The 13,777-nt window shown below is 38.1% G+C and overlaps 1 protein-coding gene and 1 pseudogene across 2 annotated transcripts in view; one reads left to right on the forward strand and one right to left on the reverse strand.

The window, feature by feature from the left end:
- The window catches only part of SPOPL (speckle type BTB/POZ protein like), a 71,081-nt gene that overhangs the window by 27,396 nt on the left and 29,908 nt on the right, over positions 1–13,777 (reverse strand). The window lies entirely within an intron of this gene.
- On the forward strand, positions 6,725–8,208 carry LOC125121925 (kelch-like protein 7; annotated as a pseudogene).

A 13,777-nucleotide genomic window follows, 5' to 3' on the forward strand; every position in this document is an offset into this window, starting at 1 on the left:
CAGCATATGGAAGTTCCTGGATTAGGGGTCAAACTGTAGCTGCCAGCCTATACCACAGCAACACCAGATCCAAGAAAGTCTGTAACCTACACCACAGCTCACAGCAATGTTGGATACTTAACCCGCTGAGCGAGGCAAAGGATCGAACCTGTGTCCTCGTGGATACTAGTCAGGTTCTTTACTTACTCACTGAACCACAATGGGAACTCCTGGTAATTTTCTACTTTAACAAAATGTTTGAGTGCCAGAATTAATGTTCTACCACGTCATGTCACAGACACATTCAGCTACAAAACTCATCCTAAAGAATTTCAAATATTCAGAATGTGTATAATCATGTCAAACAATCATCTTCCCAATATCAAATCTTTTCTTCCCAACAGAAGCTATCTGCATCCTAAATTTACTATCATAGCAATGAATTTTTTTCACATTCATATTGTGTATCTGTGAATTCCTAAATGATATAGATAGAATTTTATAGATGTAGTCAAGTATATGCACACAGACCTCACTAAAAATGGCGGAAGTGGAAAACTCCCAAACTCCATCCCTCCACAATATGAGTGAATAAACTGGCAAAACCTGTTAGCATCAACTTATCTGGAACTCTGGAATGGGAAAAACAAACAAACAAACAAACAAACAAAAAACAAAAAAACCCCCAACCTCAAACTCACAACCCAGGGAATGCTTAATAAAGAATGCAGCTGCTGAATTTCAGTGAGAAAGAGTGGTGGTATTTTAACACACTCACTTATCATCCCCCCTCCCCAGTACAGCAGCAGCTGTGAAGACATCAGCCCACATTCCCAGTGCAGGTTGCTGGTACACTGGAAGCTATATGGATTTATTCAAAAGAACTGTGATGTGTGCTTTGTCCAGGCTGGTAAGTTCCCTGAATTATCAGCTTAAGGGCTTGTCTTTGTTTCACCTGCCTTGGAGCTTCCCCAGGGTAAAAGCAGCATTCTGACTGGCAGCATTTGACAAAACCATTTAAAGGTAAATGTATTATTATACCTGTCTGGTACAGGGGTAAACGCTGGGACAACCAATAGCCAGATAGGAAAGCCTAAGGAGAAAGAAGCTGAAAAAGATACCTGTGGGAGTCTCTAGTTCCACCCAGTTGCTGCAAATGTCATTATTTTGTTCTTTTTTATGGCTGAGTAATAAATATTCCATTATGTATATATACCACATCTTCCTAATCCAATCATCTGTTGATGGACATTTGGGTTGTTTCCATGTCTTGACTATTGTGAATAGTGCTGCAGTGAACATGCAGGTGCATGTGTCTTTTTTAAGGAGTGTGTGGATATATGCCCAAGAGTGGGATTGCTGGGTCATATGGTAGTTCTATGTATAGATTTCTAAGGTACCTCCATACTGTTCTCCATAGGGGGAAATAACAATTAAAAAAAAAAAAAAAAAAGGTGGGGAGGTGGGGGGATGTGCCTGGGCTGTGGGATGGAAATCCTGTGAAATCAGATTGTTATGATCATTATACAACTACAGATGTGACAAATTCATTTGAGTAATAAAAAATTAAAAAAATATATATGTAAAATAAAATTTTTAAATGAAAATAATACATTTTTAAATTCTATCTAAAAAAAAAAAAAAGATACCTGTGGGGAAAGGTTTTAAAAACTTTTCACAAGTCAGAAGGCCATGTGTATACCCGGGGCTAAACATATGCTTGGAAAATACGTGAGAACATCCTAAACTATCAACTGTGGCTGATCTTTAGATGCCACACAAGCAGAAAGTGAAGACTAAGGCAGAGCTGTAAATGACCTAGCTAAGCACTCAAGCATGGCTCCAAAAGAAAGCCTATCTCTATAAAACAGAGAAATAATTTTTTGGCTCCATGTATTTATGTCAATATTTCCCATCCTATTGCTAAAGCTAAGTTCTCAAGTGAATGTGGCCAGGAGATGGGAGGAGGGGGCTCTTTTCTTCTCTGCAGCCCCCAACTGGAGGGATGTAGGCTCTACCTTGGCTGTAGTGCTGCTGTGGCACTGACTGCTCTTGTTTTAACTTGGAAAGAGGGTGTTTCACACTGGGAGAGCCAAGCCAAGAAGAACAGGATACTGTTCCTCTTCTCCTGCTCTCCCCATCCCACCAAGTGTTTAGGTATTAGAGTAGAGATATGACTGGGAAAGAAATACACCACTGCACTCACTCCATACTCAAGAGATCTGACTTGGAGATACTGCCTATGGGCAGAAGGGGGCCATAAAACAGCTCCAAATCTCTTCCAGAGAAACAGTGATTCACTTGTAAGGCAATGAGCAAAGGTATTCCAAAAAACAGTAGAAGTCCTGGTGAAAGGTAATTGAGAGGATATTGAAGGAATCTATGGACATAAAAAAATAACCTGTAAGCTGGTTTGTTTGCCAGAGGACAGGAAACAGCCAAGAGGAGCCTTCCTACAGTCAGGACAAATCTCAAGCAGTGATTTAGGCCACTATTCCTAACTTTGATTACTTTGGCGGGTGAAGCAATTAATACCTGAAGGCATCACTAAAAATTATGAAGCAACTAGCATAGATTGGTGGATCATAACATTTTGAAGTTGTCAGGAAGATAGTTAAGAAGAGCCCTGCCAATACTACTGTCATCAGGGTTAACTGTGAAAACACAGGGCTATGGCCCTAAAGGAGCAACATCAGAGGCTGTGCACATGCACTGGGGATAAAGACTGGGGCAGATGGAAAGACAGGAAAATGGACTCTACTAAAATAACCAGCCAGTCATTAAACAAACAAGCAAGTTAACAATAATATGCACTGGGAGACATCAGCTCCAAGAATTTCTACTTTTCTACATGTGTAACTGGGTCACCATGCTATATAGTAGAAAAAAATAAATAAAAGCAAAAACAACTTGCAGAAATAAAAACAACATACCAATAAAGAGGCAAAACAATTTTTTAAAGCAACCTTCAAGTGAAAAGCATATAATAACTGAAGTAGAAAAATGACAAAAGGGGCCATGCTCTAATATACATATTTATGAACTAGTAGAATTACTCAACTTGTTGAGAGATCAACAGAGATTACACAACCCATAGATAAAAGAAAAAAAATGAAGAGAGCGTCAGAGAAATGTGGGACCTTATTAAGTTAAGCACATTGACAAACATATAATGGGAGGACTAAAAGTAAAAAAGATAAAATGGAGAAGAAGCATATCCTAAGAAATAATGACTGAACATTTCCCAAATTTATTCAAGAATACTACTATACACACATTTAGAAAGCCCAACTAACTCCAAGTAGGATGTACACAAAGAGATCCATAGATGCATCATAATTAAAAAATGATGAAAGCCAGAGACATGGAAAAACTAGTCACTAGGACAGCTATAATTAAAAAATAGAAAATTACCAGCACTGGAGAGAATATGGAAGAAAAAAAATTTTTTTTTTGTCTTTTTGCCTTTTTCTTAGGGCCGCTCCTGTGGCATGTGGAGGTTCCCAGGCTAGGGGGCCAATCGGAGCTGCAGCCACCTGCCTACATCAGAGCTGCAGCAACGCGGGATCCGAGCCGTGTCTGCAACCTACACCACGGCTCATGGGAACGCGGGATCCTTAACCCACTGAGCAAGGCCAGGGATCGAACCCGCAACCTCTTGGTTCCTAGTCAGATTCGTTAACCACTGCGCCACGACGGGAACTCCATTGCTGGTAGAAATGAAAAATGGGTCAGCTACTGGAAAATTTGGCAGTTCCTCAAAAAAGTAATTCCATTCCTAAGTATACATCCAAAATAATAACAAGTATTCAAATAAAAACTTGTACATGAATGTTCATAACAATACTACTCACGACAGACAAGATTATTGGCTGATAATCCAATGGCCATCAACTGATAATGGATAAACAAAATGATTATATAGCCATAAAAACAAAGAAATATTGATATATGCTTCAACATGGATGAACCTCAAAATATGGTTAAGTGAAGAAATTCAAGGAGTTCTTGTTGTGGCTCAGCAGGCTATGAACACAACTAGTATCCATCAGATATGGGTTCTATCCCTGGCCTCGCTCAGTGAGTTGAGGATCTGGCACTGCCATGAGCTGTAGCGTAGGTCTCAGATGCAGCTCAGATCTGGCATTGCTGTGGCTGTAGTGTAGGCTGGCAGCTGTACCTCTGATTTGACCCCTAGCCTGGGAACTTCCATATGCCCATAAGCTGCAGGTGCAGCCCTAAAAAGCACAAACAAACAAACAAACCCCAAGGTAATGGAAATAATTATAAAGTTTCTTCTATAACCACTGAGATTAAATTACTCACTATTACAGAATAAAGTACCATACAGTTTATTTTTAATAATTCTCAAGAGAGTAATTTTCAATAACTGTATAGCAGCCTTAGCTTACCAAGCTTTAAGACAAATGGAATATATAAATTATTTAACAAAGTTCAGTTAAAAAAAAATCATTCTGTCTGAAAAATATAAAAATTCTATCCAGGTATAAAATGTGACTAGCATGTGTATGAGATACCTCTTTTGAACTGCCATCTGTAATCAGCTCAAGTCTTCTAGAAGCTATCTTAATCAACTGTGATGTTAATCACTGCATTGTTTATTTAATTCTTCAACTAACAAAAATGTAAATCACTCTGTAACTGTGAAATACTACCATATTTATCCTAAAAGTTATTGAAACCGCTTTATGAAGTTGTAACTGAAAACACTGTCTGAGGTCAATATATATAGACTATCAGTATTAAATCAAAGGAAATGAGTTAATATGTAACAATATATAATGTTCAAACTTTTGCTAAAACCTATCAGGAAGAATAAAGGTGATAAAATAATAACAATATGTATATCATAAATTCCTTAAATCTATTTAAATTACGCATGTGATGACTTCATGGAAATGCAATAAGCATTTATTATGTGCTTAGATATATAACACACATAATGGAACTTGAAGCACTACAAAGATAAATAACATATAGTCCCTGCTTTGTGTAGGTGGAGAGAGAGATACATGCTAGGTTACTTTCAATATAGTAATATGATATAAGAATGTACAGAGTAATAATGAAGCACTTTCAGGACAGGTAGGATGTCCTGAAGATGGTCTCTGAGCTGGATGCTAAAGGAAGCAAACAAATTATAGGAAGACCACGAACTACAGCACAGATTTTTAACAGCAAGGGTTATATACTAAGACCAATGTGAATGAATCACTGTTTTTGTCAAATTCCATAATGTTAAAGACACTGGGCCTTTACTTTGTCTATTTAAAGATTAGAACACCTCATTTCCCTATGGTTGGTGAGTGGATAACATGAAATTTCATATATATATATATATATATATATATATATGTAAAATTTATCTGTATTTATGCTTAGTACAATATCTATATATCTGTGCTTCTGCTTACCACAATGTGATTATTAGAATAGATATACAACAAGGAAAACTTCACAGGTGATATCTGAAGATAAATCATTTGGGCAGTGGTAGTAAGGGTGGTAATTTACAAAATAATTAACGTATACAGAAAGTACTTAGAGGCTATCATGCGGTCTTCTGCTTCTGAGTATGATGAAATAGCTGGCAGGTAAACTAAATTCTACTGTGAAGTAGAAAAATCTGGGTAAAAATAAAATATCTGTTTAAAAGCCATCCAGAGCTACTCAAGCAACCAGGACAGAGGGTCCCAAGACTCCGAAGAAGAATGAATAATCTAATGGTAAGCTGATGGACTACAGATACTTTTTTCTAAGAGCATATGTTGATTCTAGCCACAACACAGAGTGAGAATCCAGGCTTTGCCCAAGCTGAGGGCTGCTGCCAAGAGGCAGAAATATCAGCAAAGATTCTGTCGGCCTCACGGGGTAGAAGATAAAAATAGGTACCTGAGAGGCTAAGATCCTGATGAAAAATGTCCTTCAAGATTTCTGTGGAATGCTGATGTGCACGGAGCAGGAAGCCAAGAAGCTTCCCAAAAGTACAGCAAAGTTTTCAGATTATCTCATACTGCTAAGAAGACAAGGATTAGAGTTTAGGATCTGCCAGAGAGAGGGGCCCAAGTGAAAACATCAGGCCTTTAGTTGGAAGGCCTGGGAAGCTAGGCTGTATGAGAAGAATAAACCATATATACAAACAGCCTTAATTCAGTCTTAATTCACTACAGTCTCCAACTAACTCAAAGTTATCAGCCCCTCTGCTTTATATCTAAGAGAGGAAACGATGAACCTTTCATGAAAGATGATATCATGTGCAACCTTTACAATTTTCATAATGGCCAGTAGTCAATAAACAATTGCCAGGCTGCCAAAAGACAGAGGAATATGACTGAAAACTAGGAGGAAAAAATCAAAACCAAAACCAGGCACAGACCCAGACTCACAGAACCTTCAGGCATTCAGAAATCAACAGGCAGAAACTTTAAAATAATTATGATTAATATGTTGTATATTAATAATATGTAGTAGAAAGGAAAATATGGCGAAAAAATAGATGAAGTTTTATCAAGAATATAAGTCCTTGGGACATCACCTCCCTGTGAGTCACTGGGCCTTGTCCTACCACAGGGGCCACACTGCTGCTGGCCCCTTGTCCTGGAGCACGGCGTGGCAGCTGCAGTCCTGGCTTCAGCCTGGGGTAAAGAGAAGCCTCAGTGTGTCAGAAGCATGCAACCTCTTGCCCGACCCAGTGAGCCCCGGGTGTGAACCGCGCTGATGGAGGATGGCAGCATCCGGGGTGGAGAAAAGCAGCAAGAAGAAGACTGAGAAGAAACTTGCCACACAAGAGAAAGCTAAATTGTTGGCAGGCTTCATGGACGTCATGAATAATAGGCAAAAACAGAAAACATTGTGTGATGTGATCTTTAAGGTCCAGGAAAAAAAGATACCTGCTCATTGTGTTGTCCTTGCTTAAGCCAGTCATTTTTTTTAACCTAATGTTTACAACTAACATGCTTGAATCAAAGTCCTTTGAAGTAGAACTCAAAGATGCTGAACTTGACATTACTGAACAACTTGTGGAATTTGCCTATACTGCTAGAATTTCTGTGAATAGCAACAATGTTCCGTCTGTTAGATGCAGCAAACCAGTACCAGATTGAACCTGTGAAGAAAATGTGTGTTGATTTTTTGAAAGAACAAGTCAATGCTTCAAACTGTCCTGGTGTAAGTGTGCTAGCAGTGTCTAGACTCTCCTGAATTGAAAGCAACTGCAGATGACTTTATTCATCAACATTTTACTGAAGTTTAAAAAACTGATGAATTTCTACAGCTTGATGTCAAACGAGTTACACATCTCAACCAGGACACTGACTGTGAGAGCAGAAGACCAGGTTTATGATGCTGCCATTGCGTGGTTGAAATATGATGAACCTAATCGCCAGCCATTTATGGTTGACATCCTTACCAAAGTCAGGTTTCCTCTTATATCAAAGAACTTAAGCAAAACAGTACAAGCTGAACCGCTTATTCAAGACAATCCTGAATGCCTTAAGATGGCGATAAGTAAGTTGCTTTAATATCCACTTATAACCTGATGATGTAGCCAGTTTCTCATGGGCTTAAAACCCTTGAGAGGAGTTCCCATTGAGGGTCAGCAAGTAACAAACCTGAGTAGTATTCATGAGGACACGGGTTTGATCCCTGACCCTTCTCAATGGGTAAAGGATCCAGTGTTGCTGTGAGCCTCAGTGTAGGTCAAAGACATGGCTCAGATCCTGGGTTGCTGTGGCTGTGGCATAGGCTGGCAGTTGTTCTCCAACTTGACCCCTAGTCTGGAAACTTCCACATGCCATGGGTGTGGCCCTAAAAAGACCAAAACAAACAAATAAACAAAAAAAACCCTGAGAATGGATCAGACTCAGCAGCCAGGGAGAAATAGCTGAAACTTCGCTCTAGGTAATTAATCTGTTCAGTTTTTTAACTGTCTATCTGGAGGGAACTTAGCCTCAACCCTTATTTTATAGGGACATATGTGATAGAAGGTAAAAATTACTTACACTTTGTCTCCTTTTGTGTACAGTAACTTTCATACACATTGTTATTAGTTTCCTTTTTAAAGTAACTCAGTATTGTACTGTGATCACATTTTCATTCTTAGAGAAAAAGGTTGGTTTGTTTGCACCTGGAACACAACATTTTTCACCACACTTTTTCATTTACTTAATAATTTCTTGACTTGCAGGTTATGTTTCAATCTCTCTGTAAAATACCATTTTAATAAAACTGTCTGTACAATTAAAAAAAAAAAAAAAAGAATATAAGACCTTGGGAGTTCCCGTCATGGCACAGTAGAAACAAATCTGACTAGGAACCATGAGGTTGTGGGTTCAATCCCTGGCCCCGCACAGTGGGTTAAGGATACAGTGTTGCCATGAGCTGTGTGGAGGTCACAGACTTAACTCAGATCCTGCGTTGCTGTAGCTGTGGCATAGGCTGGCAGCTGTAGCTCCGATTTGACCCCTAGCCTGGGAACTTCCATATGCTGCACATGCAGTGTCTGTGCCCCTAATTGAAAAAAAAAAAAAAAAGGAAAAAGAGAAAGAAAAAAGAATATAAGTCCTTAACAAAGGATCAAGTGGAAACTCTAGAACAAAAACAAATAAATAAATAAACCAGCCCTGAAATTAACAACTTAATATGTAAGCTTAACAGAAAAAAAGATAGGAATAGAAGTCTTTTTTAAGAGGTCAATAAAAGAGGAGATCCCACAGTGGCTCAGTGGAAATGAACCTGACTAGTATCCATGAGGATGCCAGTTCAATCCCTGGCCCTGCTCAGTGGGTTAAGGATCAGGTGTTGCCATGAGCTGTGGTGTAGGGTCACAGATATGGCTCAGATCCGTGTTGCTGTGGTTGTGGAGTAGGCCAGCAACAGTAGCTCCAATTTGATCCCTGGCCTGGGAAATTCCATCTAACACACCCAAAGTCCTAAAGAAAAAAAAAATATATATATACATACACACACACACATATCCCCCCCCACACCCATATGATGGAGGGGAGGGAGGGAGAGAGGGGTGGAAAGAGAAAGGGAGGAAGGAAGGTGGGGGGGGGGGGAGACAAGAGGCAAGATCTAGTGTTCCATAGCAAAAGAATGTAAGTTATTTTCAAGGAAACAGAAAACATTTATTAAATGACAAGTCTTCTATCTAAAAGAAGCTAAGAAAAAATAAGTCAAACCCAGCGAAAGTAGAAGAAATAATATAGGTATAAGCAGCAGAAACCAATGACTAGGGAAAAAATGAACAACAGAAAAAATACAAAGCCAAAAGGTGGTTCTTCAAAAAATTAATAAAATTGATTCAGTTAGACTAATCAAGGGAAAAGAGAGAGGACACAATTTTACAACACCAAAAATGATGCCGTAAAAGATAATGAGGCTATCATGAAAATGTTTAACCAACTTAATTGAAAATTTGAATAAAATGAGAAAATTACTTAAAACGCATCACTTTCTAAAACTGACACAAATATGAAAATCATAAATAGTCCTATTTTTATTAAAATTTAACTATTACAAACCCTCCCACAAGGAAAATTTATAGAGATGGCTTCTTGTTTGATGAAACAAGCGTAACTTTTTTTTTTTTTTGTCTTTTTGCCTTTTCCAGGGCTGATCCCGAGGCATATGGAGGTTCCTAGGCTAGGGGGTCTAATCGGAGCTGTAGCCACAGGCCTATGCCAGAGCCACAACAACAAAGGATCCAAGCCAAGTCTGAAACCTACACCACAGCTCACGGCAACGCCGGATCCTTAACCCACTGAGCAAGGCCAGGGATTGAACCCGCAACCTCATAGTTCCTAGTTGGATTCCTTAACCACTGAGCAGTGACAGGAACTCTGGAACAAGTGTAACTTTTGTACCAAAACCTGTCAAGCACATTACAAGAAAGAAAAATATAGAAAAGTCTCTCTTGTGAACATACACGTAAAAATGCTAAGCAAACTAATAGTAGGTCAAACCTAGGATTGTATAAAAAGTTTATTTCACAACCAATGAAGTTGTGAATAATACAAGGGTGATCAACATCAGAATTTATTAGTTTATCCTATTAAACTAAAGTAGTGGCAAAGAGATTACCTTGATAGATGCAGAAAAGGCATCTGATAAAATTTAGTACCCATTTGGGATAAAAGCTCTTTAACAAACTGCAAATAAAAGAGAACCTCCCTAGTTTTACAGTGTCTTAAAACACATGTGCATATCTGTATAGAGTTCCGGGTGAGATGAGACTAGACTTGACAAAAAGACAAGAAAGATCAGTTCTTTTCATTCAACATTTCACCTGAAGTCCCAGCCAGTACCTTAAGGTAGGAAAAATTAAAGGCCTAAGAAATCGAAAAGAAGAAAGAAAATTATCACTATTCCCAGCTAACACCATGACTGTGTAGAAACTAATAGAATTATATAACCAACAGTATGCTATATACAAAGTCAACATACAAAAATCTAATGTATTTCTATATGCTAGCAATGATTAGAAAGTTAAAAAATTAAAAAGATACCATTTATAATATAATCTAAAAATCCACTTTTCCTAGAAATAAATCTAATGAAAGACACTTATAAACTCTACATGGAAAACTACAAAATGGTATTGAAAGTAAAGAGAAATAGGCTACAGTTCATGAAATATAAAATAAATCTTACAAAGAATTCTCCCCAGATTAATACATAAATTCAAGGTAACCACTACTAAAATCCCAAAAGTGCTTTTTGTGGAAATTGAAGATGAATTCTAAAATTTATATGGATATGAAAAAGGATCAAGAATACTCAAAATATTCTGTTATTTTGCTATTTAGGGCTGCACCTGCAGCATATGCAAGTTCCCAGGCTAGGGGTTTAACTGGAGCTGCAGCTGCCAGCCTATACCACAGCCACAGCAATGCCAGATCTGTGACCTACACCACAGCTCATGGCAATGCTGGATTCTTAACCCACTGCTCAGGGCCAGAGATTGAACCTGTATCCTCATGAATACTAGTCCAGTTTGTTTCTGCTGAGCCACAATGGGAACTCCCACCCAAAACATTCTTGAAGAACAACAGAGCTAAATGATTATAAGTACACCAAGTATAAAATATCAAGACTTAAGTATAAAAAAATAAGTATAAAATATCAAGACTTAAATACTGCTATGGAAATTAAGACAGTGGTACTAATGAAAAAAATTAGAGAAACTGATCATGGAAGAAAGTAAAAGAGTCCAGAAATAGACACATGCATATTCAGCCAGCTCATTTATGACAAAAGTATAATAAAAGGCAGTATAGAAAGTATGGTTTTTATGGTCCTGGGTCAAATGGATAGTCATACAGAAAAATAAAATCTTGACTCCTACCTCACATCACATACAATGATCAACTCCTGATGTACTTCAGATATAAACATGAAAGCAATGGAATAAAGCTTTGGTGGGTGGTAATGGGAGGACATCTTTACAACTTTGGGGCAGGCAAATATTTCTTAAGCAGGATGCAGTGTATAAAAAGGTATCTGCAGTACACATATCTGATATAGGACTTATATCCACAATATATAGAGAATTCCTACAAACTACTATTAAAAAATGCAGGCAACTGAACAGAAAAATTGGCCAAAGACTTAAATACAGCATAAAAAGCTAAAAAAAACTTAAAAGGACAATATACTATGTGCTGGCAGATGCAGAGAAATTAATCTCTAAAATTACACTGATAGTGAAAGTAAAAATTAGTCTAGCTCCTCTGGAAAACTGTTGCAATATCAAAGCTAAACAACCAAATACTTTGAAACTCATCAATTTCACTCCTGAGCATACAGCCAATACCTTACATTCATATGTTCATCAAAAGATGTGTGCAAGACTGTTGATAGATGGGCTCTAGATACAAATATAAAAACAAAGGGAAAAAACACCTTGGCTGACTAAACGTGAAAACTACCCAAATGTTAAATAAGTGACAGAATGGATAAACTGTGAACATTCATATAGTGGAATACTATACAACGAGTGAATAGTCTTCTACAACATGCAACATGTATAAATTTCATAAGTTAAGCTAAAAAGCCAGACATGCTGTATGAATTCCATCTATACAAAATTTTAAACAGGTAAAACTAACTTATAAGAAGTGAGAATAGCAGAGGTATAAGTGGCAAGGTTTTGAGGGACTATAGATGATATCAAGATTTATAGATTAGAAAAAAGATTTAAGTCAATGATCAAAGGGGTTCATGTAAGAGGCACTTGGATAATTTAAGAGTTTGGGGGTGGGAGAAGAAGTAGAATTATAAACATATTCAAGAAGACTATAAAAACATACATATTTATTATAGCGCTACAGAAGTACACACACAGAAAAATACAATGGGATTAGTGTCATTTACTAGCTTCCTATAAGCCCAATCATGTAAAGAACCCTACTACTACTATTCCAGGAAGTGCTTACTAAATGGGAACAAGAGGAGTTCCCGTTGTGGCTCAGCAGAAATGAATCTCACTAGTATCCATGAGGACATAGGTTTGATACCTGGCCTTGTTCACTGGGTTAAGGATCTGGTGTTGCTGTGAGGTGCGGTGTAGGTCACAGACAAAGTTCAGATCTGGTGTTGCTGTGGTGTAGCCTGGTAGCTGTAGCTCTGATTTGACCCCTAGCCTAGAAACTTCCATATGCCACACCTGCGGCCCTTAAAAAAAAAAAATGGGAACAAGAATCTCTAGCAGCCAAACCCCTGCAGGTATGCTTGCTACTGATTCTACCAAGCCAACAAAATAACTTCCTCATTCAAAGTTTTCAACTCATGTAACAGGGATTTTTGGAGCCCTTGCCATGGCTCAGCAGAAAGCAATCTGACTAGCATCCATGAGGACGCAGGTTCAATCCTTGGCCTTGCTCACTGGGTTAAGGATCTGGCATTGCCGTGAGCTGTGGTGTAGGTTGCAGATATGGCTCGGATCCAGTGTTGTTGTGGCTGTGGCATAGGCCAGCAGGTACAGCTCCAATTCGATCCCTACCCAGGTAACCTCCATATTCCATAGGTGAGGCCTTAAAAAGACAACAACAACAACAATAATAAAATAGAGGGATTTTTCTCTGCCAATGCATTACCAGCATTACAAAGAATCACAGTGAAAACTCATTTTATAATCATCCACTTCATGACAGCTTAGCAGATACTGATCTGTCCCACAAGGAAAGGGCTACCTAAAATGTGTAACTTTTTTCTAAATAGAAGCAATCTAATAATAAGAAGAATAAATATTCTGTAAAGGCATTCTACACTCCAGGCTAAGAATTTGCCTGATTTAAGGCCCAAAATAACTATGAGGAGGGCAATCACTACCTCTGTCAATGTTACAGGCAAGTAGAGTGCAAAAGGCTATGTAATCTGCCCAAGAATATAATGCTAAAATCTGGCAATGTCTGCCAGCCTGTCTGGATTCAAGCCTAAGCTTATACTAAATTCTTAAAGATGATCTTACCAGCATGTTAGTAACAGAAACAAAAACAACCACCCACGACAAATGGGACTCATACTGTCTTCGAAACTCATGTGACAGACACATGGTCTTCTATCAATTTTCTAACTTCTAGATGCATGGATCATATTTTTAACCCAAGATGGAACTGTGAAAATAGTACATAGTCAAAGCAGTGAAGTAAGTACATATATCTGTCTCTTCTATTTCCCAACAAACCAATGAGATGACAACAAATTTTTACAAAAGAATGAAGTTATAATAGGGATGGAAAATAAATGATGATATTTGCAGGTCAAAAATTTTGAG

This window comes from Phacochoerus africanus, chromosome 3 (genome assembly GCF_016906955.1).
Source record: "Phacochoerus africanus isolate WHEZ1 chromosome 3, ROS_Pafr_v1, whole genome shotgun sequence".
NCBI classification, from domain to species: domain Eukaryota; kingdom Metazoa; phylum Chordata; class Mammalia; order Artiodactyla; family Suidae; genus Phacochoerus; species Phacochoerus africanus.